The following is an 18,943-nucleotide window of genomic DNA, read 5'->3' on the forward strand; positions in this document are numbered from 1 at the left end:
TGAATTTTATAGTTGGAAAGAAATTAACTCCAACAACAACATAAGGGAGTTGGAAGTGGATTTTCTCCCCAATCTAGCCTCCAGATGAGAACAAGCCCAGCCAACAAACTGAGTGCGCCCTTGTGAGATCCTGAGCAGAGAAATCATGGAAGTCATGCCCAGACGTCTGACTTACAGAAATTGTGAGCTAATAAATTGGTGTCGTTTTCAGCCACTCAGGTTGTGATCATTTGTTACAGGGCCATAGAAAACCAGTACACGCTGTGTGTGTACAGATCATACTTCTCATCCTAGAGGATAAACACTTTGAGGGAAGAAAGCACATCTTTTGCTTTCCCTCTCTCTCAGTGCCAAGTGCCCAGCCAAGCACACAGCACAGGCATACTTGCAGGCTGAAATAAATCGTTTCTACTTGTGAGCACTAGGTATTATACTGTACTTCCTGCTGAAACTGTTTTCTACTGAGGAAGTAAAACGCAATATACTGACTTCTGTTTTGTCACATATTTTTCAGCAGAGTGGCAAAAATTAGACACACATGAAAAACAGTGGCAGTTGTGTACCTACTTATCAATGCATGAAGCTGAAAAATGACCACATTCCTTTTAAAGATGGCAATAATGTAAGATGAAAAAAAATAATTCAGCAATCCAATTACAATGAACTGACTAACAAACTGGCTATGGTGGCCACACATGGCTGGTATAAATCAGAATTATTTTCCTCTTTCTTAATTTGCTTCTCAGTCAGGCTACAGCTTTGCTTTTAAAGTAACGGAATTATCTATTTCCTATCTGACCCTCGGATAGTTTTTAAGAGATTTAGTTTTATCTTAAAACTAAACACCCCGAGCCCGTGCTAATTTCCTTACAAAAAATGCAGTTCTCTTAATAGCTACGTTTCTATTCAAAACCTTAACACTCTCCTTGCCAATCAAAGATCAGTTTCTTAAACTCAGCAACATGTAGAAGCCAAAGTAAAGGTCTTATAGGAAAGAACCCAAGGCCCGGAAAACCATTTCTTCATTCAGTCTGGTTTTTTTTCTTTTGTTCTCACTCTCTTTTTCTCTCCAGCTAAAATATTGTTTATTCATTACTATAAAGGGAAACAATAAGTGTGGGAAATAGTATGGAGAATCAAATCCTTCATACAGTTTTTATTATAGAAATCTAGCTATATATTCTCATTTCAGTTGCAAGAAATATCAAACCTCAAGTAGCTTAATATTATGGGACAAGATGAAAGGACATAAAGCGCTATCAGTGACTTCTTGTTAATGTTGAGGTAGCAACTACTAGGGAATTCTAAAGTCTGTTATTTAAGTTAAGCAAGGCCTTTATCCCCTTGTTAAAATGCAAACAGCACTGGGAGACCATCCCTCAGAGCCTTAAGTCGCTTTAGGCTTCCAAATGACAAAGTTTATCAGCTTCTTTTCTGAAAGTAGGCTTTATGTTTTCCAGGGAGTAGACACAAAGGAAGAGGGTAAACTTAAATTCCCTGGTTGCCTGAGGGAATAGGAGACATCCACCACTGAGACTTGAAAAAGTACACAAGAAAGCGAGATCCGCGTTCGGAACTGGCTGAAGAATTTTTCTGTATTCAAGCCTGAATGTGATGTAGTGTCAGCTGTCTGGGTGGCTGCCTACTGCTATGAGTGAGTTGTAAGATTTCAGTTTCAGGTGCATACTTGTTTTTTCCATTTTAATTAGTCATTAAAATGAATTAAGACAATCTCATCATTCCTAATGCAATGGAAAAGGACAAAAAATTACTGCGTGGAATATATAGAACAGTTGAAGAAGATGACTGAAAATTTTATGGCAGAAAGGAATATATTTCCACAAGTTCCTCTTGTATACTATCTCCCCCACCGCATGGCCTTCATCACTTTTAGAAAATTCTCAATGATATATATCCTCTAGGGAATTAAATGTACTTGGAAGATCAGTGATAAGCTAGGAAGCAGGCCTGCTACTCCAGTCCATTCTTCTGAAACGTCTTCCCTAAACATCCTATAATTTAGCCATACCAGATGGTCCCTCAGACATACAATAGATTACATGCCTTTATGCTTTTACTTATTAAAATATATCCAAGTTAGATTCACTTTTCTATCTTTTCTAACAGCCAAGTTCCTAGTCATTTTCTAAAGTCCAAATAAGTGTCACCTTTCGATAGTATATTCCCAGATATAAAACATGTGGTACAGTCAGAAACTTCCTTCTCTGTGATTCTAAATCACTTCATATATACCTCTATTACTGTTCATTTTACATTATATTGTAGGGGGTTTTGTTTGTTTTTATGTCAGTTGTACCTCAGCTTCCACACTGCGAACACCTTGAGGCCAAAAATGATGTCCCATCACTCTTTACACACACCAGTCTTCCTCCAAACCCATCACAGTGTCTACAACAGAACATGACCATAGTGTGTGCTCAATTTATGTTGGCCGGATTGGATTAGAAAATTGATATTAGAGGTCCAGAGAAGAAAAATAACCAAAATAGCTCTTTCTTGCCAAACAGGTACTTGTTTCTCACAAATCGAATCCCCCAGATCTAAAGAACCAGAGACATTCTTTTTGGTTGCAATATTACTTCAATTTAAGGGTTCTAGAGCAGTAATTTCAGAGGAGGCCTCTATACCCTTTTTTAGCTACCAAAGAATCAACCGCCCATGAAAAGAGGCTATCTTTGTTTATACTCCAAATTCTTTCAATACAGGTGATAAGTGATTCACATCTCATCCAAATCAACTAATAATTTTATGTACTTCATAATGTAACAGATTTAATGAAGGAAATAGGAGAAATATAAGACATATTCTTATATTAAAAACTCCTGCAATATAGTGGGGGAGATCATTTTAATGCCCAAAAAAGAATTAGATAAAATATGACTATACAAACATGAAAAATTCTGCATTCTGACTATATAAAAGCTGTACAAATTCAAAAAATGGGAAAGTCAAGTTAGAGTCATGCAGCTTAGAACATTTCATGGGCCTGAAAGGATGGAAAGAATTTAATAATGCAAAGAGAGCTGAAATAAAGGCTGCCTAAGACTTAAAAACATCTCAAAGAATTCTAGACCACGCAAGGAAATTAAGAGATGATTCTTCCTAAACTCCGTATTTTATATAAGAAATAAACCCAGATAGAGAAACTGACTTACCCAAGGTCCCACAGTGGATGTGTGCAATGCTGGGAGAGAATCTTCATTGCTCCTATCACCTCAAGTAGTCTCCTACAAACTCACTGAAATTACATAGAGGCTATTTGTTTTCTATTTATGTGGGGGAAGATGTGATCAGATGCATACTTTTTTTTTAACATCTTTATTGGAGTATAATTGCTTTGCCATGGTGTGTTTGCTTCCCACTAGCCATCTATTTTACATTTGGTAGTGTATATATGTCCATGCCACTGTCTCACTTTATCGCAGCTTACCCTCCCCCCTCTCCGTATCCTCAAGTCCATTCTCTAGTAGGTCTCAGATGCATACTTTTTTGCTAGGAAAAACGCCCTGTTAAAACATTGTCTAGGGCCTTCCCTGGTTGCGCAGTGGTTGAGGAGTCCGCCTGCCGATGCAGGGGACACGGGTTCGTGCCCCGGTCCGGGAAGATCCCACATGCCGCGGAGCGGCTGGGCCCGTGAGCCACGGCCGCTGAGCCTGCGCGTCCAGAGCCTGCGCTCCGCAACGGGAGAGGCCACAACAGTGAGAGGCCCGCGTATCGTAAAAAAAAAAAACAAAAAAAAAAAAAACAAAAACATTGTCTAGACCAATTTCTAAAAGAGAACCTGGAAATGTTGACAATATAACCATAAAAACTTGAGTAAATCTATTGCATTTAAACAACAACAGAAAATGACTTCTGGGGAGGGAGAGGCATAAAACCAGAATAACATTTCTATTATAGACTTTGTGTTATAGAGATGAGTTACATCATCACATACATAGGAAACAAGAGTTCCCCAGAAATATAATTGAGCTTGTATTATAAGTGAATTATACTTTTTTCTTTTTTCAAAATTAGCCAATGGTTAACAAAAATGGCACTGCCCAGCAGAGACTATTGGCCCTCTGATAGAAGGTGTCATCTGTTTTTATATGCTAATCCCTGACACACAGAAACAATTTTAATTTATGTTCTGGCAGCATCTGAGCTGCAAGAAACTGAGGCTACCGACATCTGGCTTGATAAACCACATAGCTGTAAGCAAGCTTATAAATTAAATTATTTAAGTATCCCCATTTAATTTCCAGCATCTCTAAGGACAGGATGACAGACTGAAATGTGTCAAACTCAAAGAAACCAGCCTAAACTCATCTCAAACATGACACTTAAAGTAATTCAATAACATTCCACATTTCACAAACGGACATGAAAACACATTTCACCCCATCAATATAATTTGTAGTGCCCAGGCAGAATCATGCCATGATATCCCACAAGAAGCATAATTTAGAATGGACATAAATTTTACTTAAAGATTCAATTATTGCCTTAAATATATGACTGTGTGGAAAAATCTCAGTATGTTTGGTACAATCCCCTCAGTCTAATATATTAGAGCGAATGAGGCAAGTCACCAGGAGACTTTTGTTCTCCCATTTGGGGACAGCATAGTTATCATTATCATTGGCTTTTATTCATTAATTCATCCAACATATATTTGTAAATACTTACTAGATGCTAGGTACATAGCTAGGTGCTGGGGATCTGGCAGTGAATAAAGTCTAGATAGTTTCCACCGTCATGGAGATTATTATCTCACCCTCACTAGATAAAATGTACTGATTGTCAACAGGAACTCTCATTCATTGCTGGCAGGAACGCAAAAATGGTGCAGCCACTTAGGAAGACATTTTGGTGCTTTCTTAAAAAACTAAACATAGTTTTACCAGACGATCCAGCAATCACACTCCTTTGGTACTTCTCCAAAGGAAATGGAAACTTATGTTCACACAAAAACCTGCACAGAGATGCGTATAGCAGCTTTATTCATAATTGCCAAATGGAAGCAACCAAAAGATGTCCTTCAGTCCTTCAGTGATGGATAAATAAACTATGGTACATTCAGACAATGGAATATTATTCAAGGCCAAAAAGAAATGAGCTATCAAGCCATGAAAAAACTATGGAGAAACCTTAAGTGCATATTACTAAGTCAAAGAAGCCAATCTGAAGAGGATTTCAACTATAGGACATTCTGGAAAAGGCAAAACTATGGAGAAAGTAAAAAGATCAGTGGTGCCAGGGCCTGGGGAAGGGAGGGGAGGGATGAATATGGGGGGTGGGTGCACAGAGGATTTTTAGGGCAGTGGAACTATTCTGTGTGATACTATTATGGTGGATTCATGTCTTTTTACATTTGTCCAAACCCACAGAACATACAATACCCAGAATGATGCTGATGTAAACCGTGGGCTTTAAGCGATTATGACATGTCGGCGTAGGTTCATCATTTGTAACAAATGTCCACACTATGGGGATGCTGATGCTGGGGGAGGCTGTGCATCTGGGGGGGTGGGGGCAGGGGGCATATGGGAAATCTCTCAATTTTGCTGTGAACTTTAAACTGCTCTAAAAATTTGTCTTGTACTGATTGTCCTTCTAAAGCATTGGAACTCATTAATTCAGGATCTATTTAAATCCCTTTCCCCCTAGCAGCTCACGAAAGATAGATATATGATCTGACCCTGATAAAATATACACACTTGGCTACAAGAGGAATATTGCACACGTGCAGGAAAAGATGGACTTCAAAAAATCTGGTTCCAAAAGTGACTTGCTCATTGTTGCTAGAGGTAGGAGGGAACTTGTGCCTCAGTCAATCACAAAACCAAAATACACTGAGTTCCTGCTATGGGCAAGGCAACACACTAAGCTTTGGTAGGGCACTAATGAGCAAGATGCTAAACTGTCTAAACTAGAGGTAAGTCGCAGGGCAGTGATATAACAAAGAAAGGAGGGAAGTGAAAGACATTACGAACCACCAATGGGACACAGTGACTGATTATATACAGAAAGCAAAGTACAAGGAGGGGGCAAAGAAAGCCTCAAGGTTTTAAGCCTGGGTAGCTAGAAGAATAATGGAATTTCTGACAGAAAGCGAGAAGGTGAATAGGGGATCCAACCTCTATGTTTCCAACCTCGGAAACATGATGTGTTCACCTTTAGAAATGCGATGCGTTTCCCACATCAGCAGAATATCCAAGCATACACATGTGGCAGGAAGTTGGACATTACAGGACCATAGTGCAGGAAACAGATTTTTAAAACATAATTTATATAAGAAATGGCAGTTAGACTCATAAAGGTAGATGAAATCTCCAAGGAAGAAAAGGTAGAGGAAGAAAAATAATGGATCTTGAGTATATCCATAGTTTGAGTATAAGAAACAAAATAATCCAGGAAGAAATCTCCATTTTCTTTACTCAAGAAAACTTCACGGGAAATGAACAACACTGATATCAGGCAAAGAGAAGACAAACAAGTTCTTCTCACCACTTGTGTGGTGATATGAGTAGGCAAAAGATTAGGGGACACCAGAAAACCAAGTTACTCTGATTCACTTTTCCTTCCTTCCTTCCTTCCTTCTTTCCTTCCTTGCTTCCTTCCTTCCTTCCTTCTTCTTTCCTTCCTTCCTCTCTTTCTTCCTTTCTTTCTTTCTCTTTCTTCCTTTCTTTTTATTCAGACTACTGCAAACATTTTTAAGACTATATTTCAGAATATACCTACTAGAATTATACTTTGGAGGCATCACATTAGGATCCTTTAGTTGAGGTATTCTACAATAAAAGCACTCTCTGTGCGGGTGTCTGAAATTCATCTGCCATATCCAAAGGTCCAGTCCAATATTCAGATGCCTTAACTTAGGAATTCCAAAATTTGGAATTTGAAAACAAGTCAGAAAACAAGAAAAACAAGTCAGATTTTTAAAAACTAGATTTCTTTTCTTAATTGATTTAGTAACAAATAGAGATATAAGAGTAGCTGAAACCATATTTGTATACTGACCATACCACTTAGTTTTTATGTAACCTGGGCCAAATTACTTAACCTCTCTTGGCCTCAGTCTTCTAAACTTTATAACTGGAGATGATAGTAGTACCGGCTTCATAAAGTTATTGTGGGGCTTAAATGAGATAACAGGTGTAAAATGAACAGAATAGTTCTTGGCATAAAGCAATTATTCATAATTTGTTATATCACACGTGTCAATATGCAACACATAGAAAATTCTACATGATTTTTTAAATACTAGGTCAAAAACTGAATTTTCTACTATTATTTAAAATACAAGTATGTCAGTCACATAGGATTATCTATCTTCTAGGCAGAAAACTGAGAGAACAAGATGAAAAGTTATTTATAAAGACCTACTAAGTTTATAAAATTAAAAAAACACAAACTCAAGAATGAGAAGAGAAAATATAAAATGAGGAAAGTATATTCACCCTCTTTTGCCAAATGTCAAGAATGAGAAAAAAAGATTCTCATGTGATTTGGCAAACTGGAAATTTAAGATGGGAAATCATTATTTAAGGAATAGGCTATATGCAGTCCCCTTTCCAATTCTAGTCTTATCCAAAAGTATTATCATTAAAGAAATGATCTTAAGACACTGGAAGTAACTATCAATGCTACGTGGATATCAAATTATTCTAGGCCAATTTTATACCTTTCCAAGATAAAATGACAAGTCACAGAGATGAAGGCAAAATTATAAAATAATCTATTTTGATTTCTATAAGAAATTTGACTTCAATTACGTGACATTCTTAAAAGCAATGAGAAAAAAGGAGGCTTACGCTAGAGTTCAGTAACCTCATTACCCTGGAAGAGTGCTAAGGAAGGTCTGTGGCAAAATGAAGAAACAAGCAGTGGAAAAGGGAAGCAGAAAATGATGTACTAAGAAAAAATACGGGAAAAAAGAAAGACTAGAAGGAGGGAAAAGTAATGCCATGACAAATGTGTCCAGTTAATGTTTGTTAAGTGCTCAGAACAGTGCCTGACACACAAATGCTATATATATTATATATATATACACATATTTGCTAAATAAAGAATTCTATACTCGTAACACTGACAACATGACTCCCTTACCCTTTGTACAGACATTCACATGCTTGAAAGCAGAAGCCTAGAGCAAATGATTTCTCAAGGTCCTCTGCAGCTCAGTCATTTCATAGCTCTATGTTTTCCATCATTTTTAGAGATTTCACTAGAGAATAAAACTGATGGCATTGTTGACGCATCAGAAATCTATTTTCTATATCATCATTTTCCATTTTACCTAAAGGTATGATAGAACTACTTTTTTACTAGACAGCACTCATTTGGTAGATTTCTTAGGGCTTCATCTAATACTAAACACATTAATAGCTAGTATTCTTTAAACAGCCTGTTCATTTATAAGGTACCCCTGTCAGTAAGCTCTACTGTAGATCATTTGGCACACCGAACTCTGTGTTCCCATCAGTAATGAAGTAGGCATTTTTATTCAAATGTAGCAGGATGTTCGGCTCCCAGGATAATGATTAAGTGAAGATCTTTTTTATTCTGCAGACAAAGCAGATACCATACTTACAGTTCAGGCTCTCAGGGACAAAAATCTTAATGGAGGCCAAGATTTCCTCAGACTTTATGGAAATAACCTTTTTGAAAGTTTGCATTCTGTGGTCCCTCTCTATGGCAATTCTGATTTCTTTTTCCTAGGGTCAGAATATTCTTGACAGGCCTCCCACTCCCTTGCTATTCTTTAATAGTACTGTGATTTCCTCACTACTCTTTCTAATGAATATTTCATCTCTCTGAAGGAATAATCATTGTGTGTTTACCAAATGACAGAATGACTTACAAAAATGTACTTAACTGAAAATCAGCCTTTCTTAGATTACCAGTCTTCTTTCAGCTCCTTCCTCCACCTCCTCAAACTACTGTCAACAATAAAATGAGTAGTAACTTCATGTGCTCTCTTATGATTAAAACTATAAGCTTGATGCGAATTAGTACTCATAGGTAGCATTCACATCATACAGTATGTAGATGCAAGCTTAGATCACGGCATGCAAAGAAGTGCATCTTTCATTTTGTGTTCATACACAGGATACAAAAGAGTCAAGCATGAATCAGAGTGCTTTTAAACAAAGCAGTGTGTAAAATTAAATAAAATTAAGAAGGGCATTGAAAACTTGTATTCTTTACATTAATTTATCATTGAAGGTTTACATCATACACTATGAATTATATCTAACCCATTTAACCAGGTGAGAATTTTGCAGATGGGAAGAGAACAAATCAGTCATCTATTACACACAGTGATAGTCAACCATGTCACTTAAAGTGTATCTTTCAAAATTAAAGTTTGCATGCAGTCGTACAGATGAGTCTGGGACAAAATAGGTAGCTGATGTGTTCTCGGAAGACAGCTATTTAAAATCATATAAGTTGAATAGTTTCATCTGACATATGTCAGACATCTAGCGAAAGTAGGATGATATTTGAAGGTCACCAATTCAATGCCTATCCTATAGAAAAGACCCTGACTACTTCGGATAGTGCACCACACGGCAAGGGATTACATTGCCCCTTTATACTTATTTCAGAATTTTTGTCATTGATTTTTCATTTTTTTTTAACCTTTAAAAAAAATAATATATAATGATTCTCAATATACTTTGGAAGTACGTTAGGCTGAAGAAATAGTGATTTCAAATTTATAATGGTGAGATGGAGGGCTGGACTTTGCCTCACCCAAAAGACACTTTGTCACATTCGGCTGTCAGGTTAGCAATATTCTGGGGCTGAAATAACACTCCTAAGGAAGATCATCTGCTCAAAGAGATTTTCCAGAAACCCTAAGAGCCATTTCTATTAACTCTGATTCCATATCCTAAACATCCAATGTTGGACTTTCTGTTGGGAAATAATGGATGCATTTCAGATTCTGGCTTATCTAGAAACACTTAGGAAAAGCCCAAGGCTTTGTTTTCAGTTTTGTGATTGTTTTGTGTGTGTGTGTGTGCGTGTGTGTGTGTGCGTGTGTGTGTGTGTGCGTGTGTATGTGTGTGTTTCCTGGAGTAGAGGAATAAGTACCAACTAAGCAATACTTCCATTTTCCTTAAAAGATTAGAGCTAAATGCTACAAGAAAATGAATTGGATCTACAAGTTAAGTATTTCTGCTCCCAAATTAAGATAATTCTACAGTTTCATGGAACTATAAGTTGACAAGTGAATTGAGAATCTATATATATCTATATATCTCTATCTACCTGTCACTATCTATCTATCTATCTATCTATCTATCTATCTATATCTGTAAGGATATACTCTATGCCAGAAAAGATCGACTTACCTGTACAACTGCCCCCTTGCAACAAAATCAAGTCTATCAGTTTAATTCTTCTTGCTTAGTATCCACTTCTTCTGCTTCTCCAAAGTCTAATAGGCTGTTTTATTCCTCATCTCACCGTTGCACGTAGGTACTTCATCCTGTTGTAAGATCTTTTCTTTGCCTACTCTCAACCTTACAGAGATAGCTTGTAGCTTTGGTGAAAAATCTGACCATTACTGAAATAGGCCACACACAAAAAAAAGAAAAGAAAAGTAGAAAAAAGGGCAACCTAAATGATACTCTCTTACTCTCCCTACTTAACAGCATGGATATTCTGCCATACTTTGATTTTTCTTTTAGGTGAAGCGGCAATATAGAGAAAGGTAGGTCACAGGAGGGTTCAAGGGGAATTTAAAAATGAACATGTTTGGATTCACCGATCTATACTATAAAAAGGATGAGTGTCAGCTACGAGCAAATTTAGCACTGAGAAATCCTTATAGGATTGACTGCAAATATACAGGAAGTCACTAGATGAAAGCTCAATCTAACTACAGGACCTGTACCTTGACTTTTCTGATTTTACATAAAGAAAAGATGATGACCAAACTGAAATAAGGAGATAAACTTATTTTAAATTCAAAAAATCCTAAAGCTTTAATTATCTTTTTGAGATTCCCTCATTTAGTTGCTCCATAGGCTCCTTAAACAAACAGGTATAAAATGGAACTCCTTAACCTACCTCCCCTAGACCCCTACTTTCACTTCTATCACCAAGGCAGGTAAATGGGATTGGGGTGGGGTGCGGTAGGGTTGGGAAAAACTGGTACAAAAGTACAGGGTCAAGATATCTAAAAGAGGGCCCAGGGCTTCCCTGGTGGCGCAGTGGTTGAGAGTCCGCCTGCCGATGCAGGGGGCACGGGTTCGTGCCCCGGTCTGGGAAGATCCCACATGTCGCGGAGCGGCTGGGCCCGTGAGCCACGGCCGCTGAGCCTGCGCGTCCAGAGCCTGTGCTCCGCAACGGGAGAGGCCACAGCAGTGAGGGGCCCGCGTCCCACAAAAAAAAAAAAAAAAAAAAAAAAAAAAAAGAGGGCCCAGCATCTGACTACAAATCCTATTTAAAGATTTTTAGCTGAGCTTCCCTTGCTAGGGTCATGAAAAAGAATTTTTCAACTCAGCCTAAACTTGCTCTCAGTAACACTGAATGGTATCACCATCCGCTCAGTCTCCCAAGCCAGAAAGCTTTCCCCTACTCCCCATATCTACTGAGTGACCCATGCCTGTCAGTTCTACAGTTAGCATATCTCAAATCTCAAGATTCCCAAACTGTAGTCCCTGAACCAGTGGCATCAGCATCCCCTGAGAACTTGTTAGAAATGCAAATTCTTGGGCCCCATCCCAGACTAACTGAAACAGAAACTCAAGAGTAGGCAGGGTCTAGAGATTTGCAACTTAACAAGCCCTCCAACAAACCCTCAAGTTTGAGAACCACTGTTCAAACCTATCCCCTTATCATTGTTCCCACTGCTAATGGCCACCTGGCCCTCATCATCTCTCATCTGGCCTATAATGATAGCTTCCTAACTGGTTTCCTGGCCATCAGAAGTTCTGCCCCCTCCAATCCATTCTCCATACTATCACCAGGGTGAACCCTCTATATCACAAATATGATTATTAAAGTCCTTTCCTAGTTCCTCTATGACTATAGATGTGGCTTTTAAGCTGTGTCCCTAGGTAAACCTGTTTCAAGCGTTGCCTGACAGACAAGACAAAAGCTCAGTGGGCAGTACACCAAACTTCAAAGTTCATAGTAGCGTTAAAAAAACACTGGCCTCCTGGAAAAAGGAGATGTTCTTAGGTCAGAGAAGTCCCTCTTCATCTGTCCCCAGCCTACCTCTCCAGCCTCATCTTCTCTCATGTTTACCTTCTACATCACCCTTTAGCTGAACAGGATGATTGCAGTTCCTCTAAGAGACCAGGCTATTTGGTGTTTTTGTGCCACTGCTTCTTTTGCATAGAACATCTGCCCATCTCCACCATTTGTTCATCAGATAATACCAAATTGCTAGTCCCTACCCCCCACCAGTGCATACTTACAGAACAGCTCCAGTACTAGCACTACCTTCTCCATGAAAACTTTTCAGATGCCTGCTTCTCATCCTTTTACTAGATGGACTTGATTAACCCCCCTCTGTGCCCTCACAGTGGTGATAATAGTAGTGGGAGTGACAATTAATATTTATTGAGGATGTACTATGTTGTATGTGCAAAGTGCTTTATGTGTCATGTGCAGGCTATTTTAAGCTTCACAAGTCTATGAGGTGTGAGGTATAATTATTAGCCCATTTTAGAGGTGAGAAGACTAAAGTTAGAAAGACTATGCTTATTCTACTTGCCCAAGTTGTACAGCCAATATGTGGCAGAATTGAATCATCTCACCTATTTAAATTCCAAAGCATTTGTACTCAACCTCTACAGCACAGGGACCAGGATCATAACACACAAGTCGGGTAAGCAAGGAATAAGACAGTAGGGGGGTGGCAGACACTATGGAATTGAACAGGGCACACTCAAGCTATAAGCATTTTTAAAAGGAAGGGGAGAGGAGAGTAAGGAGTGAGGAAAAGAAGAGTCCTGGGATGCAAACAAAATATATCTGAGGAATGATCCTGAGGAGTAGGCCACTAGCTTGAGACTCCTGTTTCATGCTATATTCAATTCCCAACTTTATGCTTGTCGTAAAGCCCCTGGCGGGATCATTTATTAAATAGTAGTGCCTGCATCTTTCTCACTGCTGTAGGTACGCCATGAAAGAAAGATAATTTTCCACTTTTCACCTATCCACAAACCTTGCATCCTAGACCTCAAGGCACAGGGATGAAGAGCAGGGGAGGTGAGGAAAGGGCATAAGTGGTCTACAGAAGAAGATGGAAAGAGGGCTACATTCTCCTTGAGACTCGGGTGGGAGCAAAGGAGAACTGCCAGGTATTTCAGGGATCTCACAGTGGTTGTACTTCTAATGGAGGGGCCTGATATGGATATCCAGGAAAAATAATCACTAGACAAATATCTCTGTGTACCAAGATCAGCACAAACAATACCTTTCAGCCACAGCAATTGCTAACAACTAGAGACTTCTCCCCAGATTTTCTGTACTGGGCAAACCTCAATATACTAGTTCTCTATTACCACTGTAATAAACGACCACAGACTTGGTGGCATAAAACAACACAGATTTATCTTACAGTTCTCTAAGTCAGAAGTCATAAATGCGTCTTGATGGGCTAAAATCAGGGTGTCAGCAGGGCTACATTCCTTTCTAGAGTCTCTAGGAGATAATCCTTTTCCTTACTCTCTCCAGGTTCTAGAGTCTACCCCCCATTCCTTGGCTCATGGCCACTGTCTTCAAAGCCAGTGATATCAGGCCGAGTTAACCAGGATAATCTTCTTATTCTAAGGTCAGCTGAATAGCAACCTTAAATCCATCTGCAATCTTAATTCCCCTTTGCCATGTGATGCAACATATTCACAGGTTCCAGGGATTAGAGCATGGACATGTTTGGGGGCCATGACCAGTGATTCCTATAGATTTTTTGAGTGGGGGGGTTATTGAGACTATACATCTCACTGCCCTACTGGTTAGGTTCTGATGTGTGAAGATTGTTTAATTTAGAAAAAAGAATATGAATGCCATGAGCAAATAAATTCATATGCATTCCACACCTACAACACTTGATTATTTTACTTCTTTCTATATAGGTCAGTCCTCACCTCTCTATCAATAGCTTGTGATTGGGGACCATGTCCCTCACTGATTTTTGTTTCCCCAGCAACTAGCACCATGCCTGGCACATTGCGGAAACTTTTTGTTATCACAGTAATAAATAAATGAAAAATGCTTCCTCTGGGAAAAAAAAATCATAGAGTTGTATTTGTTACTTATTTCAGAGCTGTACATATCTCGAAAGCTGAATCTATTGCTAAAAAGGGATAAGGAAGCTGAACATACACGATTTTTTTAAAATCTATTAAAAATAGATGTCAGAGGTATTTTTAAATTATTTCTAAAATGGATCATTCATCAGTGGAATAAGAAGCAAAAGAAAGGGAACTGTTCCCCTAAACCATATGAATTCTCACTTATATTTCATTTCAACCAATAAGGGGAAAGTCACTTCTAAAATATTATGATTCATGAACTTCATTTACCACTCCTTCTCTTGGTTTGATCAGAATAGACATCTTTATATAGTACTAGAATTGTTGACATTTTATTGCATTACCACATCTCATTATTATGTATTAAACACCATTATTTATGGCTACTACTTAATCTGATGTGAGACAGAAAAATTATTGAAGGCTTGGCATCTCAGGAATAGGCATTTTATAGGGATGAAGGACTGACTAGGAAGAATCAATGGACCTTCAGCTGCCCCTCAGATCATTAACTCCAAGTGGTTATTTGCTCCCAGGCACTGTCCTGTGCCCAGGGTGTTATTGCTGTGATATGTAGATGAAGGAGAATATATTTTAAGTGCTTTAATATGAATTCAATGCTCATGAAGGGTGCCAGATTGAAAGCATTGGAGTCTGAAGTCATCGGGTTATGCACTTGGCTGGTTCCAAGTTTCAGAGAGATACTTGACCTTGAATGACCACCTTGCAAGAGGGAGAAAACATACAGTTTTGCTGAACTTCAAGAGACTGACAGAGGAGAGGCACAGCAGCACCCCAAAGTTAAGCATTTTTATCAAGGAGGAAAATGAGACTACTAACTAAACTTCTACTTGAATCTATTTAGTATAATGCCAATACTGGTGTGCACAGTGGAGGGTAGGGGGGTGGGCAATGGTGTTAGCGTACACAGTTGCTTTAAGATAAAAAGTAAATAAATGCCCTATTACCAATGCACTAAACCACTTAAACAAGCAGCAGTCATTTTAACAACTGGTGTGTGTATTCCAACTTAATGGCCAGTCTTGACTCCATTTTGCATACTTGGGAAGAGCCCTTAATTTTTAAAAAATCATCGACTGTTTTATCAGGAAGAAAGTTTTTATTATAGATGTGAGAAAACCAAGGCTCAGAGCAGATAAGTGACCTAGGAGGACCATATCGCTCTTATAAGACTGGGAGTAGATCCTATGTTTTCTGATTGACAGGCAAGGGCTTTTCTGCTATACCATGTTGTCTCTCTAAGGGAGGGAAAGTAGCTACTCTCTGAACCTTTTAAATATCTAGTGCCAATTATTTTCATAAGTGTGCATTCTTTTGGCCTGCTAGGCATTTTTCCTCCATTCTGATTTTTCATTCACATTAGCTTTGCAAGACCATCATTTTTCACACATTTAAACCTTTTTAGTATGAAAAAATACCTTTCAGTTAATATTACACAACTGGCAGACTCACAATTCCCAAATTAAGAAAGTTATTTTCACAAATGACACAATATGCAAAAATCTCTTATTCCTTCCCAGTAAGTTTCTTTTTTAATGTCATTTTATTTTCTGATCTTACTTTTTTTTTTTCCTGTAGTGAAATGAACATTTGGCAATGGTATCCCCTTAAAGGCAGTACCTCTAGAAGAATGGCAAATAGAACTAAGTGCAGAGTTAAAACTGGCAAATCGATTTTAAATTTCCCTAACAGACTAATCTCAATTAACTGGAACCCAATTAAAAAACAAAAACAAAACCAAAAAAACCCTTAACGTATTTGTACTGTATTTTTTGAAGGGCAATGCAAATTCCAAGATTTTAAAGATTTCATTTTTTAAGTAATTTCCTTGTTTAATGTTCTTTAAAGGAAGTATCAAGTGATTCCAAAAACTTAACACAAATTCAGGTCATTCTTTTGATTTTTTTTGTAAGTGGGGTGAGAATTCATATTTGAATAATGATACGTAGCACTGCCAGATACAGGTATTAAAGATAAAATGTCAATGCTTCCTATTCCCTACTTACTAAGAACTTAACAATGATGAATATTTTTAATAAGAATGAAGCCCAATGAGGGAAGTCTTTTAAGTAACTGAAGATTTTGATTAATCTGAAAATCTCCCCCATCTTGCCACATTTTCTCACATGTTTCACCTAACATAGGACTGAACATAGAAGCAGTCACTTTTTCAATATTCCAGGTGAATTCTATCTACATTGGCATATTTACCAAAAGAAAAGACACAATGACTTGCAACCAGTATGGTTCAACAGATGGATAGATGAAAGGAAGGAAAAATGGAAGGGTAAATAAATTAATGTAATACCATGACAATACAGATATTTTACTTCAGACTTTCCTAAAAAATTAAAACATTCTTTTCAGGAGGCAAATATTTGTTTTGTCAGTAAAATTATCTGAATGGAAATACTTTTGCCATTGTTATGGAGAAACGCCATGTTTATTTGCAGTCAATGTTAACTACTAAATGGTTTAGCAAACGTCCTCATTGGCCACTGCTGTTCCCTTGTACTCTGCAGATATTCCCATTAGTTAAAGAGTCTCCTGGTTTTAGTAGCTGTGTGTGGAAAAGGTCACAGAATCGTTCAAATACAGAGGGCGGCCTGCACATTTGGTTTTGCAAAGACTCAAGCAATTATGGAGTACAGATACAAGCTTATCTACACAACGGACGAATGGGTTTTTTAAAGTTTAAAACAATGTATTTCATTCACATGGCACGCAATAAATATAACTGATTATAAAGGTGGAACATTCTGTTCTTTTCACATTATATATCTATGTGTTCAATTTCCAAAGTAAATTTGAGTGTAGAATGCACATACCTTGATAGATCCAGAAGTTATGGGAATCAAAAAGGAGACAGCTGAATAAAGGTCACCCTTGTAATTCCTGTAAACAAATTAGGCCAAATTATCCTTCAAACATATGTACAAGCAGGTCCAAAGCAGTCCTTATATGAGGGAAAGGAAGAGACACGTGGGGTGGGGGGGTGGGAGTGGGCATGGAAGTTGTGAATCTAAGGCTTCATTTTGCAATTCACAAAGGATAAACGGGTCAGTTTCTTAAAAGATCTGCTTGAAACTCCAAACAATTATATTAACTATGCTGCTAATAAAGAATTTCTTAATTACGAATGAGTATACCTGGAGGGCTATGGAATTCTCCCCTACAAAGACTCTTCGAACTTAATACTATTCAATTTTTGCTCAATATACCACTCATTTTGAGATGAAATGCCCACAATTTCAAGAAATTTTCACCAATGTAAACAATTTATAATAATTGTAATTTCTTATATTAAAAGAGTCCTTTACAATTTACAGAAAACCTTCATATATACATTTCATTTAATTCTCAGCAAAGTGAGGCCCAGAGGGGTTAATGGCTTGCATAAAGTCACATAATGTGGTTAGTGGCAGAGCCAGGACTAGAATCCATGTCTCCTCACTTTGGTTTCCCAAGTCCCACATGACTTCCTTTATTCAAGTTATAAAATGGAGCATATGTCTCCATGTGCCACACCTGGTACTGGGCAACAGGGCAGGAAGTGTACCCTATAATGATCCCCATTAATTTATTCCACCTGACAGATATACTTCTCCCTCTGATTTATATAGGGACCAATATGAAGTCACATAGATGTTTAACATATGAACTTTAAAAAACCCTTCAGCAGTAATATAAATTGGTACAGTATTTTTGGAGGGGAACTTGTCAATAGGTACCAAAAGCCTTAAAAATATGTGCTCCCGGGCTTCCCTGGTGGCACAGTGGTTGAGAGTCCGCCTGCCGATGCAGGGGACACGGGTTCGTGCCCCGGTCCGGGAGGATCCCATGTGCCGCGGAGCGGCTGGGCCCGTGGGCCGTGGCCGCTGGGCCTGCGCGTCCGGAGCCTGTCCTCCGCAACGGGAGAGGCCACGGCAGTGAGAGGCCCGTGTACCAAAAAAAAAAAAAAAAAAAAAAAATGTGTTCCCTTCAATCCATGTTTATATATTTATAAGGCAATTATCAGAGATGTATACAAAGAAGTATAAGAATTTTTTCATGATGTTTTTTACATAAATACTGGAAATTACCTAAATGCCCAATAATTGGAGTTTGGTTAAATAAATGAAGGAACAACCATAGGATGTTTTACTAAGAAGCCATTAAATATGATGTGAGAACTGTCAGGATATTAATTGTCATTCTATATCATCTCTACCTATGGCTTAATTTGCTGCTTTTAAACTATACTCTGGAAGAGCTGGGGGAGTGGAGAATTACAATTATTTTTTTTACAGTTTTGGTCGTTTTTTCACCTCTCTGTGTCTCCGTCTCTGTATGTGTGTGTGTATACATATATAATGTATTTTATTGAAATAGAAATATGTTAACAATATATTGATAAACAAAAAAGCACATTATTTTCTAATTTCACTAAAATGAACTTATATCACCCATATATTAAAAAGCTACATGTTTTAAATTCTTCAAAAATCCATTTTAGAAAAGGCAGTGTGGGGACTTCACCGGTGGCGCAGTGGTTAAGAATCCGCCTGCCAATGCAGGGGACATGGGTCACTAAAATGAACTTATATCACCCATATATTAAAAAGCTACATGTTTTAAATTCTTCAAAAATCCATTTT

General features: G+C 38.0%; 1 protein-coding gene across 12 annotated transcripts in view; it reads right to left on the bottom strand.

Annotated features, from left to right (window-relative positions):
• Positions 1-18,943, bottom strand: part of TENM1 (teneurin transmembrane protein 1) — an 813,855-nt gene that overhangs the window by 780,705 nt on the left and 14,207 nt on the right. For 10 of the 12 annotated variants that reach the window (XM_028482674.2, XM_028482672.2, XM_028482671.2 and 7 more), the window contains exon 2: positions 17,135-17,201. The exons of 1 other annotated variant lie outside the window; for it this stretch is intronic. The gene's annotated coding sequence lies outside the window, so the exon portion shown is untranslated. Of the gene's footprint in view, positions 1-8,884; positions 8,921-17,134; positions 17,202-18,943 lie in introns of those variants that run through there. One more of the 12 variants, XM_055081840.1, reaches the window with a different exon arrangement.

This window comes from Physeter macrocephalus, chromosome 21 (assembly GCF_002837175.3).
Source record: "Physeter macrocephalus isolate SW-GA chromosome 21, ASM283717v5, whole genome shotgun sequence".
Classification (NCBI taxonomy): domain Eukaryota; kingdom Metazoa; phylum Chordata; class Mammalia; order Artiodactyla; family Physeteridae; genus Physeter; species Physeter macrocephalus.